The sequence below is a fragment of the Pelodiscus sinensis genome, chromosome 19 (assembly GCF_052426305.1).
Source record: "Pelodiscus sinensis isolate ZL-2025 chromosome 19, ASM5242630v1, whole genome shotgun sequence".
In the NCBI taxonomy this organism is placed as follows: Eukaryota; Metazoa; Chordata; order Testudines; family Trionychidae; genus Pelodiscus; species Pelodiscus sinensis.
In genome coordinates this window covers 19,053,846-19,077,370 of record NC_143070.1, presented here as the reverse complement: position 1 = coordinate 19,077,370, position 23,525 = coordinate 19,053,846, and the positions used below count along the sequence as shown (strand labels likewise).

The 23,525-nt window shown below is 54.1% G+C and overlaps 1 pseudogene across 1 annotated transcript in view; it reads right to left on the bottom strand.

Annotated features, from left to right (window-relative positions):
• Positions 1-5,037: 5,037 nt before the first annotated feature.
• Positions 5,038-23,525, bottom strand: part of LOC149522243 (uncharacterized) — a 49,662-nt pseudogene continuing 31,174 nt past the window's right edge. The window contains exons 4-10 of the transcript XR_016347417.1: positions 11,979-12,219; positions 11,699-11,820; positions 11,053-11,192; positions 9,761-10,051; positions 9,163-9,265; positions 7,954-8,028; positions 5,038-5,262 (exon numbers count right to left, since the gene is read on the bottom strand). The product of XR_016347417.1 is annotated as an uncharacterized LOC149522243 (transcript). The remainder of the gene's footprint in view (positions 5,263-7,953; positions 8,029-9,162; positions 9,266-9,760; positions 10,052-11,052; positions 11,193-11,698; positions 11,821-11,978; positions 12,220-23,525) is intronic.

Genomic DNA, 23,525 nt, shown 5'->3' with positions numbered 1-23,525 from the left:
TAAATTTAAGTGTCCCTGTCTCAGAAGAAACAAATTCCCAGCCAATACCATATCTATCACTGGAGGACTGAAAGCAAAATAGACTCCAATTAGGTTTACAAATCTATTAATCAATTTGAACACCTATGACACAGAAGTTGCCATCAGGCTGTTAATGGATCAGGATCTGCTCTCCACTATAGCGTAGATGTTGCTCCTCTGTGTGGGCCTAGGTTGCCACCTGGGTTTCCTGAGGATTCGCACCATCCTGGTGTCTGCAAGCAGCATCCAACAGTCCCCCCGCCCCCCCCTCCCCGAGGGGTGTGTGTGATCCATTTGATTGAGAGCAAATGTGCACAGCCTTCAGAGGTAAAAAGTCTAGTGTTGGGAAAAACCAGTTCCAGCCAGTTGTTGTTTACTCCAGCTCTTAAGACATTTTACAAAATGGAGTCCACAATTCAAAATGAATAGAACTGATATTTTTTCTCACCTTCTACACAGATGCTGTCTGCTTTCTCCAAAATGCACCATGAAAGGGGAACGCTCCTGAAGATTCTCCTCACACTAAACCTCCCTTGGTTCTCAAAGAGAGACCGTGAGATGGAGACTTGCTGCAGCGAAGCCATAGGGTCTCTGAGGTTCCCCTGCCTGCCCCCATGCCTGGCTGATGTCACGGGAGCTCTGCAAGGACACAGCCCACTCACTGCCTCCACCCAATAGGCTGAGTTCCTGCCAGAGGCCCTTGTGACATCCTAGCCACAGCCCCCTTTCCCTGGCAGGGCTGAGTCTGCCCCTTGCCAGCTCCCTTGGAAGTTTGAGCTGCTCCCGGGATCACCCCACTTGTTCTTTCTTCATTCTGGGGAGCAAGTGGGTCACCCGGGAAAACAGGAAAGCCTCTCCTCCTCCCTCACACCAGCTATTTAACAGAGCCACAGATTGCTAAGCCGTCAGATCTAACCTGGTCTCGCTCACAGCCCATGATGTTTCACACACTTCCCTGCATCTCAAGCCCAATAGCTTGTAATTCATTAAAAATGCCCCTTCCAGAAAGACACCCAGATGTGATGCAAGGACACTAGGAACCAGAGAATTCACCTCTTCCCTGGGGGATTTGTTCAGTGCTTAGGCTCCCTCACTGGTAAACATTACCTTCTCATGTGGCTATCTCTGGCTTCCTCTGGCAGCTCTTGCTTCCTGTTGGGCCTTTCCTGGCTACACTGAGAAGCACTTTGGTGCTCGTTATTTTCTTTCCAGGAAGGTGCTTCCACATTGTAATCAAATCCCCTCTCCCTCTTTTTCTATAGCTATAGCCCTGTCATTTCACAGCAGTGAACCTGCTCCAGGTCATGAAATTAGCCCTGTCCCATGGAATCTGGGAGCACTCCAGCCAGAAGCCCACAGCAGGGGCTTCCAAGCTGCCAGCTCGCCAGGCTGGGGCCAGGACTTCCTCAGCTGGGGAGCTCAGACTCCCCTCCAGAGGTGGAGTGGAAGTGAATGTGGTACCTTCAGCTCTGCACTAGAACAGCCCCACTGTTGGACTCTGGGCTTTGGCCCTGGCAGTTTCTGCCCAATCTCAGGCATTTTGCCCCCTCCCCGAGCCCTGCTCCTTCCTTGGCTCTGGGCATCCAGGCACAGGGCTTCTGGCCCCCGTGGCTGCAGCCAGGGCTGGGTGCTGGGCTCTGGGCTTCCATGCCCCACCCTGCTCCTGCTGCAGCTCTGGGTGCCTGGGCTTGGGGATTAGTCCCTCTGAGGCCCTGTCAAGACTCAGGTGCCCATTGTTCTGGGCCCCCGAATGGGCCAGGCACTTGTGTTAGTCTGTCCTGGGACTAGAACATTGGTGCCCAGCTGAGGTAGCAGGGACCCACCGTGTATCTTGGGACCTTCCCTAGTGCCAGTGAGGCTGGTGGCTGCAGCCTTGAGACCAGCTCTGAAGGCAGCACAGAAGTGAGGGTAGCAATGCTGTGACCTCTTCCCCCTTCTCCAACATGTGTCCCTCCTCCATTGAACCAGTTTGGCTGGGACCCCACGGTTACCACACCATGAAATTGCACATTTAAATATCTCAAATGGTGCCACCAACTGACTGAAAACCCCTTGGGGCTTCAATTGACCCAAACCTTCCTAGTTATTTTGGAGGCCGTAGATGATTTCCCTACTGCTGTATTCATATTATTAGAGCATGGAACTACTATCCATAAAGGGTCTATGGAACAATTTAGTTCATTTCAGATTTTTACTTTATTTGATTCTGTGTTTTGTTTCACATATACACCAGCACGACCTGTTCTATCCTAATATATTTTGTACCTTGGTGTAACTGTCCCATTGACTGTCCCAATTCCTCCAAGTTTCTGTGATGCCTAGTATATCGATATCCTCATTCAATACAAGACACTCTAGTTCATTCACCTTACTATTTAGACTTCCAGGCTTTATGAACAAGCACTTTAAAAACTTGTCACTATTTAGCTGTCTGCCATCTCCTGATGTGATTGATTGGGACTCTTTCATTTCACTGTTTCTCATCTGACCTTACCCATATCTTATCTTCCATCCTGTCCCCTGTCTGGGACATAGGGAATCTCCATTTATAGACCCTCCCCTAAGGGAGTCTCTATCTGATCCATGTGCTTCTCCACACTTGTCGGCTTTCCCCTGGCCCTTAATTTAAAAACCACTCTACAACATTTTTTATGTAAGTGCAGGTAACTGGTTCCATTTTGGTTTAGGTGGAGTCCATCCTTCCTATATAGGCTTTCCCTTTCCCAAATGTTTCCCCAGTTCCTAATAAATGTAAACCCCTCTAATTTCAAACTCCCTCTAGTTTCTCTTCCTTGAGAAAGTCCTGTCTCTTGCCCTTTTGCACCCAGGAGGGAGAATATATAAAATACATGGTACGGGGAGGGGAGAGATTCACCACAAAGCAGATATGCTCTCACCCCAGAGCTGCCCTCCAATCTAAAAGCTGGAGTAAAGGATTGAGCCCTCTAGGCCATTGCATGGTATCCAGCTGCTCTGGGATTTGGGGCCCAACAGCTGCTCCCCAGGCAGCTTCTCTATTTCTCAGCATTAGTTCCTCTGAGGGTCTCAGGACGCACCCCATTCCGAGAGAGAGCAGGAGGATAGGCTGTGGTCCCCCAACACCAGACTTCATTTCATACCCTGTCCCTAGCGTGGCCCCTAAGCGGAGGGATGGAGCCTTTGCTGGGCAGGGCAGCTCAGCTGGCAGGAAGGGCAGCAGTCTGCAATCATATCCTCAATCCCCATCCATGCCCCCAAGCCTGGACCCCAGACAAAACATGAACCACAGCCCACTGCTCATGCCCTGTGCCCCCTGCTGCACCTAACAAGTCATTTTGCATCTGAATGTAACACTTGAGAGGGAACGTGGCCCCATAGCACGGCCCCAAGAGTGGGTTTGACTGATAGGCCGGCAACAGGAACAGGCTAGATCCTAACTAGGGTCCCACCCTAACCCCATGCTCACCAGGCTGCTGGCCCTGCCCTGCCCTTGCCTCTCCACACTGGTGGCTGCTCAGTCCCAGATTTCTACCCTCCCACACCAGCCCCCAGGCTGCCTGGATCCCTGGCATCCCCACAAGCCCCAGAGCAGCCAGGCAGCCTCAGCTTCCCACCCCAGTCCCAGAGCGCTGGGCAGCCCCAGCCCCTGCCCACAGCACCGACCACAGCGTGCACAACCCCTGCCCCCCCCCGCCGCGGACGCCAGAGCGCACGAAAACCCTGTCCCTCCCCCCACCAGAGACTCCAGATTGCGCAAAACCCCTGTCCCTCCCCCCACCGCGGACCTCAGAGCATGTGCAGTCCCAGTCCCCCTTCCGCCCCAGGAGAGTGGTCCCACACTGGTGTTTGTGGGAAGGCAGATGGAAGATGATAGGATCCCACCCAGATGGGCAGAGGCCGGTGGGAAGGCCCCATAGATGGGTGAGTCTGATGGTAACATATTAGCCATGTCCTGGGGTGATGGGCCATACAAATGTTGTGGGCCAGGGAAAAGTCTCTGATAGCTGCAGAGCTCAGAGCCAGGAGCAGCATTCTCTGTTCTTGGGAGACGCGCTGCAGGGCTGGGGAGGGGCTTGGCTTCCTCTGGCCTGAGGGTGGAATGGATCCTGGTTCTGTGCACGGCTGGTTCCCCGTCACGTGCAGCTCTGCCTCTTCCGCATCCTCCTGGTGTCCCACCTGCTTGGTCTTCTGGCCAGGCCGGGCTCGTGGTGGGCTCAGCCGGTGTCTGCCAGAGAAGAAAGGGCAGAAGCACAGATGAGAAGAGCACAATTGTCAAGGGGGAGACTCTGGAGCAGAGCAGGTTTCCCCCCTCCAGCCCCACTTGCTACTCTCGTGGCTAATGCTGTGGAATGCGCTTGACCCCATGCAGGGAAAGGCCCCAGGTTCTATTAGGGCCTTGTCAAGCCGGCCACAGCAGGGCCTGGTTTCCTCAGAGGTGAGGGTGAATCTGTTGTCTGGCTTGGAGGGGCTGACTCCTCCCTGAACTGAAACCTGAGGAAGCCCCACGCTAGGCTGAGTTGTCCTGAGTCAGGTTCCAGCCAACGCAGGAGGCAGGAGATGGGCTGGTGAGTCTCAGAACTGGCATCAGCACCTCTGAGGAAAACTCAGTCTGCTCAGTGTTGCTTCATGGTTTGGCCCTCTCCTCTGCCTGAGAGTGGTGCCAGGTCGCCCAGGCCTCAGCCTGCTCCAGCCCTGCTCCTGCTCCAGCCTCGTCCCTAGTCCTAGCGCAGCCCGGCTCTCAGTCCAGCTTAGTTCCCAGCCCTGCTCTTAGACAGTTCCACGCCCGCACTTGACTCCTGACTCTGGCTCCTGCTCTTAGCTCCCCAAGGCTCGACTGCCACCACTCCAACTACTAGGCCCCACTGCCACTGCTCCAACAACTAAGCCCCACCCCCAATCTCAGAGACAAATAAGAATAATTCACATTTCTGCTTTCCATGTGTCTGACCCTGCATTGGTCAGCACCAACTTCCCTCTCCCATTGTGCTGCCCAGGGGTATGGCTTTCTGAGAGACTCGGAACTTCTTCCCAGGTGTCTCTGGGCTGGACTCTGCTACGGAAGCTGGTGTCTCTTTCAAATACCCACCCCGTGGGCCAGCCCCTGCTCCAAAGAGCTGCTCCCATCTGTTGTACGTATCAGTGCCGCTCCCTAGTCGAAAAACGTACCCGACATGAGGTTCGCAAGCTTCTGCAGCTATTTCCGATGTTCATTCAGGACGATCCATGTGGTCCTGTCTGGTTTCAAAGGCACTTCCTGGAAAGCTGAAAGAAAAAGGAAATGGGTTTGAAACCCCACAGAGCTGCTGTCACTGATGGCTGGCTCTTCTTACGAATGGCCTTTGCCATTTGAACATGACAACAACCATAACTGACATTTAGGTGCAGATCCAAAAAGGGGTTTAGGCGCCTCAAGTCTACCGAATCATTTGTGCCCCCATTAGTGCTCCAGAGGTGGCAGGGAAAGGTGTTTCCTGGGGGCCCTCACAGGATGGCGTAGGAGCTGAGGACCAATCTCTGGGTGAAGGTCCCTGGCCTACAACCTCTCTTGGGGTATGTCTACACTACAGCACTAATTTGAACTAAGCTAATTCGAATTAGTGCATCTAGACCTAAAATCTAATTCGAATTAGCGTTTTGCTAATTCGAAATAGCATGTCCACATTGAGTGGACCCTGAACCGAGGTTAAGGATGGCTGGAACCAGTGCCGGCAGGGCATCAGGTTAGGACTTAGAGTGTGGAGCTGCTGCCTCAGGCTAGCCAAGGGCTGTGCTTAAAGGGACCCGACCCCCACCCCAGACAGACAGTTCTCAGGGTTCCCCGCTTGCTTGTCTACCTCAATGAGGGACAGCAAAGCAGTCCTGTCTTGGAGTGCCCTGCACATCAGCACATCACAGCACTCGGCCATCAGCCCGTCTGCACTTGCCGCAGGCTGCCATACAGGGGTGTCAATTAGGGGGCTGTCAGGATCCAGGAGACCCTGCAGGAGAGCTTCCACCCTGAGGAGCCCTCAGAGCCACCCCAGTCCTCCCCATCGGGGGCTCGTGCCTCATTCCTCCCTCACCTCCTTCCACTTACCCCTCCCTAGTCCCCCTTCCTGATGTAAAAAATAAAGGACACGTGTTCAAAAATAGAAACTCTCTTTATTTAACAAAACTGGGGGAGGGGATTAACCTCTGGGGAGACTGGGAAAAGGAGGTGGGAGAGGGGAAGAGAGAGGGTGGAAGAGGGGAGGGGGAAACCTGGGAGGAGGGAGCTGGAAGGGGAAGAAGGAGAAGGGGAAGTATCAAACTATGGTACGCCATATCTTCAGTACTGTGTACAGATGTGGTCTCATCACCTCAAAAAAGATATTTTGGCCTTGGAGAGGGTTCAGAAAAGGGCTAAAATGATTAGGGGTTTGGAATGGGTCCCATATGAAGAGAGGCTAAAGAGACTGGGACTTTTCAGCTTTGAAAAGAGGAGACTGAGGGGGAATTTGATAGAGGTCTATAAAATCATGAGTGGTGTGGAGAGGGTGAATAAAGAAAAATGCTTCATTAGTTCCCATAATATTAGGACTAGAGGACACCAAATGAAATTAATGGGCAGCAGATTTAAAACTAATAAGCGGAAGTTCTTCTTCACACAGCACATAGTCAACCTGTGGAACTCTTTGTCACAGGAGGCTGTGAAGGCTAGAACTATGACAGAGTTTAAAGAGAAGTTAGATAAATTCATGGAGGTTGGGTCCATGGAGTGCTATTAGCCAGGGGGTAGGAATGGTATCCCTGGCCTCTGTTTGTGGAAGGCTGGAGATGAATAGCACGAGACAAATCGCTTGGTCATCATCTTCGGTCCATCCTCTCCGGGGTACCTGGTGCTGGCTACTGTCAGCAGACAGGCTACTGGGCTAGATGGACCTTTGGTCTGACCCAGTACAGCCATTCTTATGTTCTAAGCTCAGGGTTCAGGGTCAGGGATCTCGCTGGACCAACTTGAGTTTCATGCAAACCTGCTCCTGGGTTTGCATGCGGCCTTTGGTGGCCAGGCTGGCAGCTATCCTGACATAGACGACCGTGTTTCTGTGCCTAGTGCGGAGATTTGGACTTTGGAGGCCTCCCCCCAAACCTCGATGAGGTCCACGATCTCCGCACTAGACCAGGTGGGCGCCCGCCTCTTGCAGGCCCGCGCAGGCTCCTGGGAGCCTCCAGCCTCATCCTGGGAAAAGGCGGAGAGCTGGGTGGCAGCGGGTGGCTGGCTCATGCGGTGCCAGGTGCAGGGTCTGCTGGCTGGGTGCTAGCAGGCTTGCAACTGGCACAGGCACCGTAGCCAGACTGTGGCCCTTTAAGGGCTCTGGGGCCGGGAGGGGGGTTTCCCTGGTTAGGCCCAGAGTGGCCACCAGGGCAACCTGGGAAGGGCTAGCCTCCCACTAGTTCAAATTAAGTGGCTACACAGCCCTTAATTCGAATTACTTAATTCGAACTAGACGTTACTCCTCGTAGAATGAGGTTTACCTAGTTCGAATTAAGCGCTCCGCTAGTTTGAATGAAATTCGAACTAGCGGGTTGTATGTGTAGCCCCTATTAAAGTTAATTCGAACTAACAGCTGTTAGTTCGAATTAACTTTGTAGTGTAGACATACCCCTGTGGAAGGGAGCAGGTGATGTAACTTTTTGTGATAGGGGAAGAATCCTTATCCTCCTATTAATGACTAGTCATAGAGACGGCCCTGTTCATTTCTGCCTGGCCTCCTTTGAGAGTTTTTGTGTTCTTATCCCCATTTTACAGGTGGGAAGATGAACCACTGAGTTGCTCCTGGTGGCTCAAATCTCCTGACTCCTATTCTTACATTCACCAGGAAGACCGTTCTTCTCCCTTAAGCACTGTCCTTAGACAGAGAGGGACACTGGGACATTTGTGCTCAGGTCTCATACTGCCCACAGATGCCCAAACACCCAGAGGTGTTTTCTTACCTTCACACAGGCAGGAGACGCCTTCTGCAGTCACTGTCTCCGACAACAGGTTGAGGTAATGGTGGATGGTCTCTCCTAAACAGATAATGAATACAATGGAGCTCAGGACTTTTCAATGTCATCCCTGCAAATTGCTACAGATTCAGCCATTCCCACAAGACAGCCCTTGGGAAATTCAATACCCGGCCCTTCAGTGTGGCAAGAAGCACATTAGAGAAAGCATCTGACCCCAGAAGTCACTGAAAGGCCAATTTCAAAGGAGACTAAGCTGTCATCCTGCTGGTTTCTCGTAGGTGTGGCCAAAAAGTTGTGGGCAGGGGAAGTTGGAAGGATACAAATGGCAACATGGCTCCCTTCAGACTGGAGTAAATGTGAATTCTGACATACACAGACCCCCGTTATCAGAGTCTGGTGCTGTCTCAGGCTGGGTGGGTTGAGTTAAATCAAGTTTCCCACTGATACTTCTTCTCACATTTCTTGAATACTAGGGATGGGAAGGACTAAATCACACTCAAAAACACAATAGCACTGATATTTTATTCAACTAACTCTTCCATGTTACATCCATGTTTCACATTTGCAATTGCAGCAGGCTCCTGAGTTGCTGGCTGATGTTTGTCCTGAACCCCCTTTTTGTTCATGTTTTATTAACTTAAACAGACGTATCCTCAGAACTCTAAATGTGCGGTGCCCTTACAACTTCGGCAAGGAGCTCTCTTCCCCCCTCCCACTGGCACTTTGATGCAGCTCTTAAGCCAAGTTACCCAAAAAGCTAAGTTGTGCTTAGGAGGCACTTAATTTTGCTGTAAGCCCACTGAAAGAAGTATAGCAGGGGGACCTTAGGCAAAGTTGAGTTCTGCCTGGCCCAGGCTCACCACCACATAAGCACAGAAAACCATCCGATTTGGGCCATGTCTGTTTGTGCCCACGTGTCTCAGTGGGATGACTGAAATTGAAAGCTGAGAACTGACAAGGAGAAAGAGCTGCTGGTTAGGTTGGATGGACTAGAACCATTAACCCAATTGAATGACAATGTCAGGGCGGGAAGAGGATGTTTGTGATAACATCATAACTTATTTAACTTATTGTTCAATTAAAATACTTAAATCATTGGTTTTTATTCACCTGGTCCCAGAGAACTGAGTGGGAAGTGGAAAAAGAGCTTTGAAGGAAGCACGGGAAAAGCTCACGTGGGTTTGCTCTGCTTACCGATGAACAGGGCTGCAGAATGTCGGATGGACGGCTGGGAGCTTTCCAGATAGTCTAAGGCCTAGAACAGGAGCCTGGGGATGTTTCTCTTGTTATTCTGCACCTAGGAACAGAGCAGGGAGAAATGCTCAGTGCAGACAATGTGTCATGGGCCTGACAGCTGCAGGTTCCCGGCTGTGACCCACTCTGGCTTGCGGGAGTCACGCGGCCACCATGCAACCCCACAGACACCGTGAGCTGGCCAGGGCCTGAGACACTGCGCAAGGCAGGCTGCCCCAGGGGTCTTTGGCACAACATGTCTGGAAAGCATCCTGCAGCCAGTCACCCCAGCCACCTGGAGTCCAGAGAAGGGTGAATCTCTCCATGTTCTTCTGCCCCGTCAGCCCAACGTGGAGAGACCCCAATGCACACCAATGTAGTGCCAGGGAGGAGAGCCACTGAGTGTGGGAGGCTCTGAGTGAAGGAGGGGCAAAGGGCGAGTTACAGGGAATCTCCATCCTCACCCCATTCCTGCTGCACTTTGGCCCCTTCCCGGGACACTCCTTCCCAGTCTCCCTTCCCCCTGTCCCTCCCCTGCTCTCCTCATCACCCCTCACACTCTTTGGGTGCTGCGTGGGAGGCCTGGGGGGGGAAGGGGCTGGGCAGGGACATACCAAGGCAGCAGGAAGAGGAGGGGAGGGGGAATGTGCTTCTCCGGGGTTCCCAGCCTTACGTCGTCAATGAGCGGGCGCAGGCTGACTGCCATGTCCTGGGAGATGGAGCCAAGCCCCGCCCCGGAGAGCAGGCAGATGGCATCTGCCGCCTCCGTCATGGCCTCCAGGACAGTCCTTGCGTCCGTGGCGCAGAACATGGCGATGGTCCCGGGCAGCTGGGCCTGTAACAACTGCCCCTGTGGGAATGCAGAAGGCAGCTCAACACTGTCTCGGGACACAGCCTGGGGCAGGGGCTGGACTGTCCCCCCCTATTGGCCAGACCCCAGGGATGGCCCAGCCCCCCAGCAGGGGAGAAAGTCCTTCTCCTGCCGCTCCACCAGGTGCTTTGCACCCCTGGCCCTTGAGCAGAGCCTGCCCTGTCGCCTGCCTGGAGCTGCTCTAGGCTCAATCACCGAGCTCTGGACCCTCCTGACCCCTCTGCCCTTGCCAAGATTTGGCTTGTCGCCGGCCTCCCCTTCCCCCATTGCCCTGAGCGACAACCTGAGTCTCCTTCCCCTCTCTCATTGCCTTCCACTGAGCAACAGCAGCTTCCTTGGTCCCCTGGTGTCAGATCGGTGTTTCCTGCGGCACCGCTGAGATGGTCACATCAGGGCAAACTCCTCAGAGACATCCCATCTTACATCCCATCACTGGGGACCTCCCCGCTGAGGCACCAAACCAGCCACACAGAGCGCTGCTGTTCCCCACACTGGCTAGCCAGCAGTCACAGCCTGGGACACTCCCTCTGAAGTACAAGTACAGCAACCCCTGAGACACTCCCTCTGAAGTACAAGTACAGCACCGATACCGTCACTTCCGACACAAACCTCAGACCTGCCTGGCAGCTGTAGAAACAGCATCAGCCAATCCGAAACTTTGCACAGACATCTTACGTGGTCCACTTGCGCCAAGATTTGGTGCAAACATAAACCAGGGCTTGCGACAGTGATGTGTCGGTTATCTCCCAGCCGGGCAAGCCAGGCCCCTCACCTTCCCTGGCCAGAAGAGAACACTGGCCAGGCCTCGCAGACAGAGCCTCCGTATTGCAGGGTTGTTGTCTCGGGTCCATTCCATCAGACATCGTACATGGCCCACTTGCGCCAAAATTTGGTGCAAACATAGACCAGGAGTTGCCACAGTGATGTGTCTATCATCTCCCAGGACATTAACATCCACCGGTACAAGCCAGGCCCCTCACCTTCCCTGGCCAGAAGAGAACACTGCCCAGGCCTCGCAGGCAGATCCTCCGTATCGCAGGGTTGTCGTCTTGGGTCCATTCCATGAGGTGTTCCTGAAGGTCTGATTTGGTGAAAGTGCTTAGGATGGAAGGACTCTGGAAAGAGAAAATTAACATCAGGTTAAGGAGCAGAAATCTTCCTTTTGGTCTGTTTCTACTTCATCATCTTTGCCAACTGGCCACTTTCTGCGGCACAAAATCTCTGGAGTTAAGGAGCCAGTGGCTGGTGTTTGAGATGGTCGATTTTTAGAAGGGCAACTAATGCACAAGCCCCTAATGAACCCCAGGGAAAGGAGAATCACTTGGCATCGCCAAGTGCCCTGGGCAGAGTGCTGGGCAGAAAAAAATGAAACCCCAGGGGAAAGCGAGGAAAGAGGCACTGGCTTGGGGCGCTGGGTCATATGGTCCCAGGGAGGTGCATCCAGCCAGGAGCAATCTCACCCTGCCCCCCACCACTCTGCCCAGTCCTGCTAGTATCTGATTGGGCAGAGGAGCTGGCTGGCTGTGAGATTGCTGAGCTGCTGGCGATAAGCCCCAGCACCTACTGGTCTAGGAGGGGACTGAGTTGCTCTGCACAAGCCCACATGTGCTCAGCCGCTCCGGAATTTCACCTCGGTGCAGAAAGTCAGGGGGATATTTCTCTGCACCTCTTCATCCTGATTCTGCACGATGGCGATGGCCTGTCTGAGAACCACAGGGACCTGTGGGTTCTGGTGCTTAAACATGGCTCTGGAATGGCAAAGGGAAAGTCCCTCAGAGTTACCAAGCAGAGAGAGAGTCCCTCCCGCATTGTGGAGCTGAGAGGGCTGGCTGGGGCAGAGGAGGATCTCCTGCTGAATTCCCATTGCCTAGACGGGTCCCGGGAAGAGGAAACTTGAGACTCCTACCTTGCGATCAAGCCCACCCCTTGGGAGAAGTGATGGTGGGAGGCGATCATTTCCCAGCCCTGCTGTAATTGGATACTGGCAAATTCCTTCCAGTATCCAGGAATGGAAAAAACGATCTTCACGGCCTCCAGGGAGGTGCTAAAAGCAATAAAATATACTGGTGTCAGAAATTGACCACAGGCCAAAGCAAGGCAAACCCGCTCAAGGCCTGGGACGCAAGGTGTGGTCAGCAGTAGCCGGCCTCCCCCGGGATGGACCCAGAACCCTGTCAGGGCTCACTGGGTTTGTGACCAGTTGGTGACAGTGCAGCTTCTGCAGATGGTTGGTGCCCTCACTGCTAATGGTTCAACACCTGACTCTTTTCTTGGGCAGGTACCAGGTCTCACGGGGCACATGGGCCATATCCTTAGTTGGTGCAAGCGAGCAAAACTCTGCCCGTTTGCACCAGCTGAGGTACCTTCGGGCTCCCTGGCTGCCCAAGTAGATGGGCTCCCCTGGGGAATCAGCTTCATGGACCCCTCTCCCTCCTGCCTGCCTGTCTATGACACGGCTCCCTTGCCAGGCCTGGCCCATGTGCTGCCAGCCTTGCTCGCTTGGCGTTTGCTCTGGGCGCACTGCCCTGGGCTGGGGCTTTGTGGGGTAGAGGCCCTGACACTTCGGTGGGTGGCACATGGGGAGGTGCCAATGTGGCCCCTGCCTGTGCTGGGAAAGGAGCAAGGACTCTGTGGTCAGAGTCAAAGGAGCAAGCGTGACTCACAAGCACACGGGTACCCAGCACCCCTCCCTCCACATAGACCTGCCCCTGGGCTCACTAGGGACATGCACAACAGAGAGCCAGGCAGATCCCACAGGGGCTGAGCAGAGAAAATCTGTCCCCACCTCCCCATCCACTCCCATGGCTTTTGGCTGTCACTCTGGGGCCATTTCTCATTTCCTTGTGGGTTATGAAGAAGGAGGGTGAGATCCTGAGTGGGGAGGGGAGATGTGATGGCCCCTGAACCTAGAATGGGCGCAGAAGGGAACCCCTTGGAAAGATCAGAAGAGTCCGGATGACATTATTCCCCATTATCTCTCTTCATGGCCTAGTCATCACCCTTCGCCTTCCCAGACCTGACTGGAGGAGCTGACACCATCCTGAGGAGATCCAAATTCCTAGGCACATGTAGAAGGCATTCCACGATCCCCTGCTGGGAAGATTTCTAGCCACATTGTACAGAACCGGGATCCTGGGTACTGATAGGAAGTTCCCACTCTGCACATGGTCACTGTAGGCCTCCCAGCCAGGAGAGACCTGAGCAGGTGAGACCTGAGCCAAGGCAGCAGCTAACAAACCACCAATGATCTGTCACTTCACTGGGTGGAACAGAGGAGGCCAGAACACATGGCAGCCAGGTCTGCGCTACAGAGCCAGGTCAGCACAAAGCAGCTCTCGTCACCCTGTCTATGGACACGGCTACATGTCAGTATCCTGCCTGTGGCACTGCCCCTCTGCAGCCTGAGTAACTCCAGTGCCACAAGCAGCAGGGAGCCGGGGCGATGCCAGATGATCGATGTGGGGACAGTGCAGACCGCACGTTGCTCCCAGCAACTGGCTTTCTATCAGCTCTAAGTTTGCAGGTCCTCGTTTTCATTTCTCCATCGTACTAGGCTGCTTGTGCATTCTGGGCCCAATGCAGGTTTTCGCAGGCTAAGCTGCCTAATTCCCAGAGTCCACCCCAGAGCTGTAATATAGATTGTACTGACCTTCAGGCCCGGGTCTCCTGCTTTTCCCAGGTCTCCCGGAAAAGGTGCACTGGGGCCACCTCCCATAGAGGAGTTTGAAGGGGGAAAACCTGTGGAGGTAGCAACTTATCCATATTTTGGGGGATCATCTCCTATGAACTTCAACAGTATAGTTTTGTGAGTCCCATTGAATCTCATTTGTAACCCACCTGTTTGTGGGGGCAGACCAAGGTTCCAGGGGTATGAATGTTCAAGAACCAGCATAGCTCTGCCATGAGTTTTCAGGTCACATTAGGCCCTTGGTCCATTAAATGTCTCTCACAGCAGCCCGACCCTCGCAAGCACCTTCAGGAGTTCATTGGCAATAGCAGCTCATGGGGGGACTGCCTGGGGCACCAGGTGACATAGTTCACTAGCAGGAGAGTAGACTAATGGCCCGTGTTACTCTTCTAGAAGGGTCCCACCAGATCTATGCCAATCCGCTCAAAAGGTGTCATTGCGGTGGATAAGGGAATCAGTAGTCCTGGAGAGATCCCTATTGGGCTGCTTTTCTGGCACTCAGGGCACGTTTGGCTCATACTTCCTCTCCAGCCAGAAAACCTGCTGAGCCACCCTCTGTAGTGTTTTCTCCCTCCCGAGGTGTCTGGCCCAAAGTACTGCATGTGCCAGGCATAGCAACCCCTGGCAAAACCGTCGTGGGAACAGCAGCTGGCAGATATCGGTCTTGGTCAGTGGGTGCTGGACCCGGTTATAAAGAAGGTCCTTACTGATCTGAAACTGGGATCCCTGCTACTGCTTCTGAGGTTGACCAACTCCCTGGCTTGTGTCTGCCTCTTGCTCCCAGGCCTTCCGAGGCCTGGGTCACTCCTTTGCTCTTGGAGGAAATCCCCCCAAGATCCCAAACTACTTCCCCAGGGTCAATTGGAACTTCTGCCAGGTCGGGTTCATATGCTCATGCCCCAAGATCTCCCAAGGGTTGACCAGTCAGGGCCAACCCATCAATACTTTCCGGGGAGGCTGAACCCCCAATGTTCTCACAGGGTGGGTGTTCCAGTCTCTCAGGAGGTCCATGAAACCCTAGGACCACTGGCTAGACTAACTTCAAGGAGCAGCCCCACCAAGCACCGTCCTTCCCTCTGCCCAGCTTCCAGCCTCACCCAGCCAGTCAGATAGGATTCCATGTCCCTGTGGGTGCATCGCAAGAGTACAAGGGCCTGCTTGTGCCTGTCAGTGGTGTCAGAGCAGCTCAGATGAGCATCTGGCTACATCCAGAGTCTATTAGCACAGTTGTTGGCATCTACTTCTGTCAGGCAGGAATCACTATCCTGAATGAGTCCTTCTTTTGAGCCCTGTGCCCAGCCACCCACTGGCTGCCCATAGCTACAGTGCATGAAGGGACAGTCTTGTTGGAACGGTCCCTCCTCACCATCTTGATAGCCCCTGCGGTAGGCGGCATGTCCTGAGGGGCTCCTGGATCCTGTGGTGGGTCTCCCCTGGCCTCTGTGGGCTTCCTCAGCTGGCCTGGAATGGGAATGAGAAGACCGTTCATCCCACTGATAGGGGCCCTGGCCGTGCTGCTTGTTTCACGGATGCCCCAGCTTCGGGTCTGGCTTCCCTGGCTCCTGTGCCATGTAGTCCTCAGTCAGGGAGACAGTTTCAGGGCCGGGTGGTGTCGCTGTGCCCATTTCTGTCTCTTCTGGTCTGAGGAGAATGCAGTTTCAGGCACAGCTTCTGGGAACCCAACCCCCAAATGGAATCAGAACCCCAAATAAATCATTCAGGTGAGCCCCTTTAGAAGTGAAAGGAGGATGCACACTGATTGCTCCCCAGGTAACAATTATTTACACCAGGCTTGATAGTAAATAAAAGTGATTTTATTAAGCACAAGCCATGGGATTTAAGTGTTTGCAAGTGAGAAAGGGCAGGGCAAAGTGAATTACAAATGTCAAATGACAAATATCGCATCAGTGAATCACACATTCAAGCTTCTTACAAACTCACCCTCCAACTGTTCCTATTTTGGTTAACCCTCCCAGCCAGGCAGGGCCGGGCTGAGCCATTCTGGCGCCCTGGGCAGATAGTTTAATTGCGCCCCGGGTTGGGGGAGGGTGCATGCATGGCCCCGCCCCTGCACCAGTGCATGGGAAAGGGCTCATGCACGGCCCCGCCCCCACCTGGCGCGTGGGGGAGGCGCGTGGAACCAGCGGCGGCAGGACGCACGTGCCCGGCCCAGCCTGGCTACTGCTGCTGGCATGCAGCCCGGGGCCACCCGGGGTGGGCCGAGCCTGGCCGTGCAGGGCCCTGCAGTCACGGGGGGAAGGAAGCTGCTGGACGGCGCTGCAGGGGTTAACGCAGTCCCTGCCCCAGGCGGTCACTGTAGGGCGGCCGCTGGGAGCTGCTGCAGCCCGTGATCCGGGAGCTGGGTGCTCCCCATAGGTTGGCGCCACGGGTAGCTGCCCAGCTAGCCCATGCCTTAATCCGGCCCTGAAGCCAGGGCAGCTCTTTCCCCTGGGATCTCTGGCTCACTCTCTGGGGAGGGCCAAACCAGCCACAGACAAGGGGGCAGCTCACTTCTCAGGGTTCCACTTTGGGCAGGGGAAGAACCGTCACAGGAGCATGGCCCAGTGCTCCACAGGCCACCCAGTGGCCATAGGCAACCAGCTTCAATGTGACTAAGAAGGCCTCCCAGTCATCACAGAGCCCCATCTCAGTGAGGCATATGAGCAAGAGCTTGAGGTACCCCTGGGGCTGGTTTCAAGTGTGCAGCCCTGTGTATGGGTTCAAAGCACTTGATGGTGGCAGCGGAGTCCCCGAAATATGGGTATTAGGATTCGGGGGGAAGGGAGTTTCCGTACCAGAGCCTGTGCAGGCAAGGGTTTGGAGTGCTCTTGCAGACCTCCAACTTCTGCATTCGTGGTTCCTAAGAAGGACTGAGTCAGGCCTGCACCAGTGACTTGGTCATGTGACAGACTCCATCTTGGGACAGACTTTCACAGGAGAACAATGGGATTCTCACCCCATGGGCAAGGGGATAAAGGAACCCTGAGGGTTCCCTCATTTTTGTCATCATTCCTGTCCTCACTCCTGATAATCAACTATGAAGGATCTCGGCTATGGACTGAAGCCTGAAGTGGCCCCAAAACCTCAGTCTGGGGTTCTCGTCGGCCAGGGAGACTCGCTCCTTCAGTCTCAGCTACTTCCTGTCCTGCCCGTGATTCCTGCCTGTTCGGTGGTAGCGCCACATGCTGCCAGGTGGGGAAGGCAGAGGGCGTTTCAGGAATACATCCAGCCTAACAGAGGACGTATTCCTGAAACTTGCTCTAAGACACCCCTTCATCTCATCTGTCACAAGTCGGCACCAAGGACTTTGCAGTTGGTGAATGTAATTTGATTCCTTTAACAATATTAGTCTCAACATTTTGTTCTTTCTTTTATTAATAAACCTTCATATATTAAATTCTAAAGGGTTGGCACCTGAAGCTCTTTGAGGTAAGATCTGAGCTTTAAATTGACCTTGCATGTAGAATAGTAATAGAGATGTAGCCTTGTTAGTCTGGTCTTGCTTAAACAAAACACAGGTCTGGGCCACGAAAGCTCATCACCTAATAAACCATCTTGTTAATCTTGAAAGTTCTGCATAGTCCTGTCTTAAACTGACCTGGGCATGTGGCTGGTTCGCTGGGGTGGGAGGAACCTGTTTGGAATTGGTGGGACTGGGTTTCAGAGCCTCTCACCTGTATGAGGGTGGTGCTGGTGGTGGCCCAGAGGACAGGAGTGTCTAAGGGGGTTGCTTGCAGGGCTTCTTACTAGCCAGTGCGGGGAACAGAAGTGCTGTTTGGGACTGGTTCCGATCCTAGCAGTGGTGGACCCCACCGTTCTGGGCTCTGAGTAGCCCTGTCTCAAAGCAAGGTGCCCTGCTTCGACCCTCGGTGTGGTGCTCCCAGAAAGCCCCCATATTACACAGCTTTGCTGGTCACACATATGAGTGTTTCCTTTTGGTCCCTGAGCCGCGGGGAGGGGGGCGGAGGGGGGGGGGCTGGGCAATCTCCTCTGAGAGACACCGGCTCTGGCAGATAGTCACTTGCCCCGCAGGGGATGCTTCCCATTGGCTCAGTCACAAGCCTCATTACCATAGTCATGTGGGAGCTGCTCTGTGCTAATGGGATGGGCCGGCGGTCTGGTTCCTCCTCCTTTTCGCTCCCTTCCGCCCCGTTGGGCATCTTCTGGGAGAGCTCGTTCTCCACCCCTGGAGCAGAAGGAGACGCGCTGGTTTGAATGTGTTACCCCTGGGCGACAGCAGGACACTGGGCCCAGAGCCCTGACGTGACTTGCCCAGGGTCACACAGCAAGGTGCTTGCAGGGCCGAGCAGAGAGCGCCGCTCCCATGACTCTCAGCTGGGTGCTCTCCCCACTGGGCTTCCTCTCCCCTAGGGGCAGAGTCTCTCCCACGGTGCGTTCTCCTCTCCCCGGCCCTCGCCCGCTTCCTGCAGTGATGGGAACAGGCCTCATTTCCCGTGTGACGCCCCAGGAAGTGATGGCCCAGCCCAGTTCCCAGTTGAGAGCTGCTGCGACCTTTGGACGGGGTGACCCTCTGGTCCCTTTTTAACGGTTCTGTCCCTTATAACTGTTCTGTCTCTGTTGCTGGTGTCCACACTCGATACCCAGCACCCCCCAGGCTGAAGCCTTGATCCCCAGCACGGGCTGAAGCCCCAAGGCTGGGAACCCCTCGGGGCTGAAAGCAGGAGTTGAGAGGTGGAAGCCAAACTGAAGCTGGGATTGGCTGGGCTGAATCCCAGATCCCCAGCGCTCCCCGTGCAGCAGGAGCCGCCTGAGCCCATGGACAGAGCTGGGGGCGCTGGGGATGTTACCCCCAGACGTGCGTGGAAGTGCAGGGCAGTGGCAGAGACAGACCCGCCCTCCTCTCTCCCTGCCCCGGCCACTTTGGAGGCAGGAAGCAGAGCCAAGCAGGGCAGGGCAGCTGCTCCTCTGGCTGGTGCCATGGTGCAGGCAGCCGGGCTGTTCCCTCCTCTCCAGCAGCTGCTGCTGGCGCAGGGGGTTGGAGCTGCCCCTCAGCTCCCATCCAAGGTTCCCTGGAAACTGCGTGAGAATCCCTCTCCTGATTGGCTGGGGAAGGGGGCGGGGCATTCGCTCTCTTGTGGTGGAGGAGCAGCAGCAGCTCCTGCCTGGTGTCCTGCCTCCAGCCTCCACCCCGGTCCCCCCACCCCTCTCAGCCCCCTGCAGGGCCTGTACTGGCTGGGTGAGCAAATCAGGGAGTCAGGACGTTCTTGGGGGATCATGTGACCCAGACCATGCTGAAGGGGAGGAGGGATCAATTGTGCTGCATTGCCTGCCACCGCCCACATGGGAAAAGCTGGGGAGGTTACAGGCGACTTCAGATCAGGCCAACTTCTCTACTTTGCTCCAAGTCTTCCCCACCCAATGAACTGTTAACAGGGCAGCAGCCTCCCTCGCATCCTCCTCCTCCCCTGCCTCCCGTTGGGGAATTGGCCCAGCAGGGATCCTGTTTTCTCCTGTGTTACACTCCCCTGATGATCATTCAGTTCTGTTTATTCTCTGCCTGCTCCTTTGCCCCTGCTCTCCCCAATTCGCACCCAATAAATTTTCTTCCACACCCACGGACTATTGAAAATACATATTTATACCCACGGGTTTGGGTCCACACACCACACACCACCGCGATATTGGTGTTGCACATGAGAAAATTCAGTCAGCCCAAGGTTGGAAAATCTTAGCGGGAACACTGCTCCTACCCCCTTGTCTGACAGCCGGTGAGAGGGGACCTGGCTCCATGGCCACCAGAGCCCTCCTGGAACAGGGGCTGCAGGGGAGCCCTCCTGGCACAGCATGTAGTTACCCCCTGTTCACACACAGCCCCTCGCTGCTCCTCTTTCTACACCCTGAGCTACCCCCTCCCTGCCCGAGTTCCTGTTTCAAACTTTTGGAGCTGAGCAGCCCCCTCCATGCCAGAGTCAAAATTTGTATTATGGCTCCCCAAGCCATTTCCAGGAGAGGCTGGGTGGCCTGCTGGAGAGGATAAAAGGGGGTTGAGGCTTTAGCCTGCTGGGCCCAGTTCCCAAAACAGAGGATCCAGGCAGAGAAAGATGACTGGAGCTATAACACGGGGCTGGGAGGTGTATAACCGGTAAGAAAGGAAACATTATTAATCAAAATCAAAATAATTAAGCACATTAAGTGCTTTAACTTTCTCCTGTTAATCACCAAACTTCATTTTAAATAAAGTAAAATATTTATCTATGTCCAAAACTAATGGTTTCAATGTTCTCTTTATTCATGGCAGGGGCAGGGAAACTTTTTGGGGGCGGAGAAACTTTTTGGGGTTGTGGGCCATTGAGCTGCAGAAAAATCAGTCAGGGACCAGAAAACAGTGAGAGGCAAAAAACCTCCAAACAACAGCCAACCCCCCTACTCATGTGGCCCCCCACTGAGACACTTCCCCCCTCAGCTGCTCCAGCCCCATTGGGAGTGGGGGGAGACAAGAGAGGACCAGAGTTCAAGGATTCCTATGGGCCAGATTACCTCTTTTCCGTACCCGCGACAGTAGATTTGTATGACTTGGTCTAGGTTTTGGGGTAAGGCCAAAATGAGGAGTTCGGTGTGCGGGAGGTGGCTGCCAGGGCATGGGATAAAGATTTTGGCGCAGAAGGGAGTAAGTGTGGAGCGTGTGGGTGGGGGGTGGGGTGCTGGACTGGCCTGGGACTGTGGGTGCTGGAGGCAGTGAGGTCTGAACAGGAGGGAAGTTGCAGGAGACGGCTGGGGTAGGGTATCTGGAAGGGAGGAAGGGTGCTGGACTAGGCTGGGGATGCCAGACCCCCAGAAAGCCGTGCCCTGCCATTGTCTGTTCTTCCCACTTCAGGGAGGGGCCTGCCCCCCTCTGCCAGAGCATCTGGCACTCGATGGATTCCAGCCTCTGAGGAGCCCATCGCTGTTCCATGAGACGGCCCTAATGCTCAAGGCTTGTACAGTGACTGGGGTCAGTGTCCCTCACATGCTCCCCTCTCACCGGGTGGGTTGTATCCTCACCTGTGAGATCCAGTTGGTCTTTGTCTGGGCTCTCCGGTGGCTTCTCCTCCTCTGGCTCCTCCTGCTTCTCCGCTGAGTTCTTCTTCCTCTTCTTTACGGAGAAGCGTGTCCACCGCATGGGAGAGAAAGCTCTTCTCTCCTCCTCAGCCTCTGCCAGGGAGCTGCCACACTGGCTGCAGGCACAGAGTCTTCTTATGCCTGACAGGATCTTCCAGGAGCCTCTGGTTCTCTTGGGCTCCTCTGGCAAGGCCTGCTCCTGCTGGCTGAGGCCGGCGCATGCCTCGGCTGCTGCAGGTTGGACCACCACCCGGAGCACTCGGCTGTGTCTGTGCTTCCTTGAGGTGAGTCTTTCAAAGAAGGAACACAGCCTGGAATAAAAAGAAGGAGCCAATGGGTTTTTCTGTCCTGGAAAGGCAAGACATTAATCTGTCCAGGATTCAGATACAAGAGCGCTCTATTGAAACCATCCGCTTCTCTAAGAGCCAGAATTGGTCCATAGAACCCAGTCAAAGGTGAAGACACATGGGGCTGTGGGTGACAGGAAGTCTTGTGGGGAATTTCTAGGGCCTGTGTGGTGCAGGAGCTCAGACTCGGGGAGCAGGGCTGTGACTTCTGGCCTTACAGCCTGGGACTCTAGGGGCTGATGACCCTCAAGTTATAGAAGTGGCTGAAGTTCATCCTCCATTTGCTCTTAATGGGCTTTGGGCCTTCAGTCGCCGTCCTACTGGTGGAAGGGAAGCTGTTGCTAGTGGTGGATTCAGTGGGGGTAGGGGTCTGAGCCAGGCATCTCTCTGCTGTCCCCAGGGCTGGTTGGGGGGCCCGGGTAGCAGGGTGGCTACTGAGCTGCTCCCAGGGTGGGTCCATGCGAGCTAACTGAGTTAACATTACTGCTACTCTAAACTGTACAGGATTTGTATTTGTTATTTTGGGAAGTCAACAAAGAGGCAGAAGAAACTTGCCTATCTAACTGGAATTATTTTGGATTCTAGCTGTGATTCACTGGATAGTGCCTTTCCGGGCTTCAGCAGATGAAATCCAGATAGTTACTATCTTTTAGAAGCTACCACAGCAAATAGTAATTGTTCAGTGAAATCAGATGTATTACAGATTGTTCTTAAGCAGTTCTGAATCTCACTGGGCCTCAGAAACTGATCCCTTTGGAGTCAGGTTTGCTTTGTACAGACTTGCAACACGCTTTTCTGAAATCTTCCTGAGTGTTTTGTACTTGATTTGCCTTTGGTGGCAAAACTTCACAACACATCAATGAGCTATTCCCTTCTTTTAAGGCTGTTTTTTATATAATGAGCTAGTAACTCTCCGACTATTGCTCCAGAGAACTGTTATGCTGTTCTGAATAAGGGAGAGAAGGAATCACCCCCGAGGCACCCATCTGTTGCCCTGACATGTTATCTGGGGAGGTATGCCACCTGCCAGGGGCCCATATCCCAGACATTACAGAGGCATTGTCAAGGAATATCCGGCCTCCTGACTATTACCCCATGCTTCTCATCCACGTGGGCACTAATGATACTGCAAGGTGTGTCCCTGAGAGGAGCCTGGGAGCACAGGGGAAGGAGTTTGGCGCACAGGTGGTGTTCTCATTAGCCCTTCCTGTCAAAGTTCACGGCCCAGGCAGAGACAGATACATCCTGGAGGGAAGCGTCTGGCTGCAAAGATGGTGCCACCAAGAGGGCTTTGGCTTCCTTGACCACGGGACGCTGTTCCAAGAAGAAGGACTGCTAAGGAGATATGGGGTTCATCTTTTGAGGAAGGGGAAGAGAGTATTTGGTCACAGAGTGGCTAACCTAGTGAGAAGGGCTTTAAACTAGTTTTCATGGGGACAGGTGACCAAAGCCCATAGGCAAGTGAAAAACATGGAGGCCTAGGAGATGGGTCGGAAATGGGAGGGAGCATGGGCTATAATAGCAGAGATAAAGGAGGGACAAGGCAGAAGTGGGGGGCAAAATCAAATCAGTATCTTAGATGCCTGTGTACAAAGGCAAGGAGAATGGGGAATAGGCAGGAAGAACTTGAAGTGCTAATAAATAAACACAAGGATAACACAGTTGGTATCACAGGGCATGTCTACACTACAAAGTTAATTCGAACTAGCAGCCGTTAGTTTGAATTAACTGTAATAGGGGCTAAACATACAAACTGCTAGTTTGAATTTAAATCAAACTAGTGGAGTCCTTAATTTGAATTAGGTAAACCTTATTCTACATGGAGTAACTCCTAGTTCGAATTAAGCAGGTCAAATTAAGGGCTGTGTAGCCACTTAATTCAAATTAGTTGGAGGCTAGCCCTTCCCAGGTTGCTCTGGTGGCCACTCTGGGCCAAACCAGGGAAACTTTTCTGCCCCTTTCCCGGCCCCAGAGCCCTTAAAGGGGCACGGTATGGCTACAGTGCTTGTGCCAGTTACAAGCCTGCCAGCACCCAGCCAGCAGACCCTGCACCTGGCACAGCATGAGCAAGCCACCCACTGCCCTCTGCCTCTTCCCAGGACCAGGCTTGCGGTTCCCAGGAACCTGCCCGGGGCCGCAAGAGGCGGGCGCCCGCCTGGTCCAGTGCGGAGATCGTGGACCTCATAGAGGTTTGTGGGGAGGCTTCCAACGTCCACGACTTCCACACTAAGCACAGGAATGCAGCCGTCTAGGGCAGGATAGCTGCCAGCCTGGCCACTGAAGGCCACATGCGAACCCAGGAGCAATTTTGCATGAAAATCAAGTTGGTCCAGTGAAACCCCCCAACCCTGAGCTTAGA